Source organism: Equus caballus, chromosome 27 (assembly GCF_041296265.1).
Source record: "Equus caballus isolate H_3958 breed thoroughbred chromosome 27, TB-T2T, whole genome shotgun sequence".
NCBI lineage: Eukaryota > Metazoa > Chordata > Mammalia > Perissodactyla > Equidae > Equus > Equus caballus.
The window spans coordinates 32,597,571-32,603,570 of record NC_091710.1 but is presented as its reverse complement, the minus strand read 5'-3'; positions in this window follow the sequence as shown (position 1 = coordinate 32,603,570).

The following is a 6,000-nucleotide window of genomic DNA, read 5'->3' as shown; positions in this document are numbered from 1 at the left end:
TGTCCTCACCTCTCACCTATCCTACAGGAGATGATTTTTCAGTCTGTTCAATTTTTTACATGTGGTTGGGACAGAGTGGAGGCTTCCCAGCTCCCTACATGCAGAACTGGAAACCCCGTACCGCAATGACTTTTTAAAATACAACACCAAAGACCTGATGCATGAAAGAAAGAAACTGATAAACTAAACTTCATTAAAATTAAAAACTTTGGCAAAAGACACTGTGGCAAGAATGAGAAGCCACAGACTGGGAGAAAATATTTGCAAAAGACATATCGATAAAGTACTGTCATTCAAAATATACAAAGAACTGTTGAATCTAAATATTAAGAAAATGAACAACCTGAGTAAAAAATAGGCCAAAGACCTGAACAGACACCTCACCAAAGAACACAAACAGATTGCGAATAAGCACATAAAAAGATACTTAACATCATATGTCATTAGGGAGGTACAAATTAAAACAACAGTGAGATACCGGTACACTCCTATTGGAATGGCCAAAATCTGGAACACTGACAACACCAAAAGCTAGTGAGGAGGGGAGCGAGAGGAACTCACTAATTACTGGTGGGAATGCAAAATGGTATAGGCACTTAAGAAGACAGTTGGCCAGTTTCTTACAAAATTAAACATAGTCTTAACTATGTTCCAGGAATCGTGTTCCTTGGTATTTACCCAAAGGAGTTGAAAACTTACATTAACACAAAAACCTGCACACAAATGTTTAAATCAGCTTGATTCATAATTGCCAAAACTTGGAAGCAACCAAGATACCCTTCAGTAGGTGAATGGATAAACTGTGGTACATCCAGGCAGTGGAATATTATTCAGCACTAAAAAGAAATGAGCTGTCAAGCCACGAAAAAGACATGGAGGAAACTTAAATGCATATTACTAAGTGAGGAAGCCAGTCTAAAAAGCCTACGTATTGTATGATTCCAACTATATGCCATTTTGGAAAAGATGAAACTATGGAGAGAGTTAAGAGATCAGTGGTTGCTAGACATTAGGTAGGGAGAGAGGGGAGACTAGGCAGGGCACAGAGGATTTTTAGAGCAGTGAAAATACTCTGTATGATACTATAATGATAGAAACATGTCATTATACATTTGTCAAAACCCATAAATTGCACATCACCAAGAGGGAACCCTAATGTAAACTATGGACTTTGGGTGATAATGATGTGTCACTGTAGGTTCATCATAAGTGTTGCAAATGTACACTCTGGTGGGGGAGGTTGATAATGGGGAGGGTATTCAGGTGTGGGAACAGGGGTTATATGGGAAATCTCTGTACTTTCTGCTCAATTTTGCTGTGAAACTAAAACTACTCTAAAAAATTAAGTCCATTTTGGAGCTGGCCTGGTGGCATAGTGGTTAAGTTCGTGTGCTCTGCTTCAGTGGCCCAGGGTTCCCCAGTTCATATCCCAGGCATGGACCTACGCACCACTTATCAAGCCATTGCTGTGGCAGGCATCCCACATATAAAGTGGAGGAACATGGGCACAGATATCAGCTCAGGGCCAATCTTCCTCAGCAAAAAGAGGAGGATTGGCAGGGGATGTTGGCTCAGGCCTAATCTTCCTGGAAAAAAAAAAAGATTTAAGTCTATTTTTAAAGGGAGAGCAATATAAGGACACAAAAGTATGTACAAGCCAAGTATGTCCATAGATACTTTCTCTTTTAGTTGAGAGAGGAGACATAGAGATGCACATGAAGAAATAAATATTAAATAAATAAAAATAATTAACTTTGTCTAACTCCTTTGACTTCAAGGAGGTAAATAGTGTAAACGTATTTTACAGAATCCTGGTATTTTTTAATTAGTTTGAAACTAGGGAGAATAAAGGGGAAAAGCAAATACTCTTTATGTTTCCTCCACTTTGGACTGAGAGCCTGATTTTATAGACCATTGCTCCAAAGTTCAGACCCAGGAGAATTATGAGGAAAAGAGAGCAGGTGGGCAGACAGCTCTACTCTCAGGCCCTCACTCAGCACACGACAGTGAAATTGAACTGAAGCTCCCTTACATGGCGGTGGGTGCCCAGCCACAGGTGAGCAGCTTTGTTCTCTGTCTAAATTTAAAATAAGGCAGGATAGTATATACGCAAAAGAACTGAAAGCAGGACTCAAGCAGGTATTTGTTTAAATATATGTGTGTGTGTATATATATATATATAAAAAATTAAAAAGTCAAATGACAAACTGGGGGCAATGTTTGCCATTCCTACTATAGACCAGGAGCTAATCTCTTTCATACAGAAAGAGTTCTTAAAAATCTGTAAGATAAAAAAGGAAAATCAGGGGCCAGCTCCGTGGCCGAGTGGTTAAGTTCGCGCGCTCCGCTGCGGCGGCCCAGGGTTCGGATCCTGGGCGCGGACATGGCACCGCTCGTCAGGCCACGTTGGGGCGGCGTCCCACATCCCACAACTTCTTAGAAGGACCTGCAACTAAAATACACAACTGTGTACAGGGGGGGTTTGGGGAGATAAAGCAGAAAAAAAAAAAGATTGACAACAGTTGTTAGCCCAGGTGCCAAGAAAAAATAAATAAATAAAAAGAAAATCAGGTAACAGTTATGAACACACAGTTCATAGAAGAAACACAAATGGTTCTTGAATCTATAACAAAATGCTCAACCTCATAATAAGAGAAATGCAAGTTAAAAGAATAAGTTAATGCAAGTTACCTATCAGATTGACAAAACTCGGGAAATTTTATAACAATGTGTTAGTGAGTGTTGGGGTGGAAAAGCAGTGGGTCAGCGGAGAAATTATATAAACATACATACACCTTCATGCCTTCACGTGCTTGTAAATGCATGGAATATCTTCTGGGTGAATATGTAAAAATCTGGTAACATTGGTAAACATGGCTTTACTGGGTGGCTGGGTGCCATAATTGAGGAGACATTTTATTATATACACTTCTGGATTTTTTTAAAATTTTGATCTATGTGAATAAATTATCTATATAAAGCACTAAAATTTGGGAATGAATTAGATCATTTATCATTTGACTTGGAGGGATTTCCACACTATATTGAAAAAGCAAGATGCAGAAAATTGCATATTATACGTATAGTCTTGGTTTTTTTTTAAATATGTAGAACATGAGGTTTTATTTATTTATTTTTTTAAGATTGGCACCTGAGCTAACAAATGTTGTCAGTCATCTTTTTTTTTCCTTTCTGCTTTTTCTCCCCAAATCACCCAAGCACGTAGTTGTATATTTTAGTTGTGGGTCCTTCTAGTTGTGGCATGTGGGACACCACCTCAGCATGGCCTGATGAGCGGTACCATGTCCACGCCCAGGATCCAAACCAGGGAAACCCTGGGCCACCAAAATGGAGCACAAGAACTTTACTCGGCCACGGCCCCCCACCCCCCACCCCCCCCATAGTCTTGTTTTTACAAAGTGTCAACACAAAATAACCAATAACCATTTTATACATAAGAGAGAGAAGGTTAGTTTTTCTTGAACCAAACTGAGGATTATATCCTAGGAAGGCAGTTTCCACAAAGGAAGAAAGTGTTCCAGAGAAGCATGGGTTTTCACTACAGTTTTATACCTTTTTAGAACACAGACCATAAACACACCCAGGATACATATTCATCAAAGTTTCAGAGAGGTATTCAGTTGCAAATTAGCAGGTCAACATGACCCTGATGTCCGGGAAAGGGAACTTACTTACCTTCAGGAGCACCAATACACCAATATGGGCTTTACCCATACTGGTGGCTCCAGGAGGGGAAGTATGCATTCTTATCTTAAAAGAGTGCATCCTTTGAGATAATATTTAATGCGTTCTTTAATAGTTAAAGCAGATGTACGATGTAGGTTTGATAGGCCATAAGTAGGCTTCTTTAGTTCAAGCCAAATCAGTTTGGAACCAGAATAGCTACCCCATATACCTCAATATGTGAAAATCTTTTGTCAAAAGCAAACAATACCAAGTAAAATCCCTATATGTAATTATACATGTAGATATATGGTATATGTAGTTTATACCGTTATACTGTATAATACATTATATTGTTTATGATTTTATGACCATGGAGAGCTACGGAAGGACACATGATTGTTAATAATGATTGTTTGCAAGGTTGGGGAAGGGAGGGAGCTAAGTCAAAAGAAAGTATTCTTTTACAATATGTCTGACATTTTTGAAAGAAATACTGCGTGTATGTGTGTATATATACATATATATATTTACATCTATCTATCTAAAACATAGAGCAAAGAAACATCGTCTATAAGCCACGAGAAAACATAACTATCATGACTCTTTGTCCATGAATTAGAACATCAAAGCATGTGTATGTATGTATATATAAATGCACACACTCATATATACATATATATACCTGTATACATACATATATAAACATATATACATATATATAAAGATGCACATGGAATGTGGAGAGTGGTTGTTTCAAGATAACAGGGTTTCGGAAGATTTTTTGTTTCCTAATTTTTTTAAAGATTTTTTATTGTTTTTTAAAATTTTTCCTTCTTCTCCCCAAAACCCCCCAGTGCATAGCTGTATATTTTAGTTGTGGGTCCTTCTAAGTTGTGGCATGTGGGAGGCTGCCTCAGCATGGCTTGATGAGCAGTGCCATGTTGGCACCCAGGATCTGAACCGGCAAAACCCTGGGCCGCTGAAGCAGAGTGCACAAACTTCACCACTTGGCCACCAGGCTGGCCCCATGTTTTTTTAATATTTTGATGCGTTTGAATTTTCCAGTGAAGCTATTTCACTGTGGGAAGGAAAAAAATTGAAACAAGAATAGTTTTTAAATCACGTGGCTCAGTAATTCAAGGCCTCTCCTCCAAATTTGGAGTCTGATTTCCAGGTGAATTGCTTTAATCTGTTTGGAAACTTAAAGCAGGAGCAATCACCTTAGAAATGAAAAAAGTGATGATGACAACAGAATTGTAAATACGCAATTCTTCTAGTGCCTCTGCTATTTTTTCCCATTTTCTCAGAATGTTGGAAGAGAATCTTTTCCGTTGGAAGGTGGAAATGAAGAGGACTGAGAGAAATGTCTCTCTCGGCTGAATCTTGCTGTATCTACTCAAAGCAATGGATTATATGTTAAATGCAGTTACATTGTTGTAAGCAAAATATCCAGAATCAACATTTGGCCTAATTACAGAATGCAACCTACACTATAGTCATATTTCTATTATTTAATGGTCATGTTTTCTCTATAATGGAAAGATAAATCCCCAACTGTTAGTTAAAACTAAAAGGAGACACATAAAGACACACCAGGCAAGTGGTAACTAAACAAATGTAGAAATGGTATTATTGATTCTAGACAAAGGAGAATGGAACATTGCATGGAACAAAGAGAAACATCACCTGTGGGCCACAAGAAGCCATAAAAATCATAACTCTTTGTGCATGCAACTCAACGTTAAAACATAAAAAGTAAAACCTGTTAAAATCGTCCACTATGATTCTGACTTTATCAAATCCTCCTTATATTTTTAATACTTTCCTCTAAGAAACTGACAAAGAAAGCAAAAATAAATAAAAACATCAGGGTGTTGAATATCATGTTTAACCAACTTGATTTTAACAAATATATAAAACTCTGTACCCCAAATCAAGAAGGTACATTCTTTTCGAATGTCATTGAAACATTTACAATAACTGACTTGTACTCAATCACAGTAAACCCTCAAACTGCAAAAAGTAGACATCAAACATGACACATTCTTTGACCACAGTGCAATAAAACTAACAATCACAGAGAAAAGTTAAAAAAACAAAAACCTAGCCACTTGGAAGTTAAAAAACAGTCTTGTATACCATTCTTAAGCCAAAGAAGAGATAAAAAGTAAAATTAAATGCTATTTAAAAATAAAGAATTTGTGCCTATTATACAATATTATGCAGCCATTAAAATGAGTGAAATAAGGGGCCAGCCTCATGGCCCACTGGTTGGGTTTGTACACTCCACTTTGGTGGCCTGGGTTTGCAGGT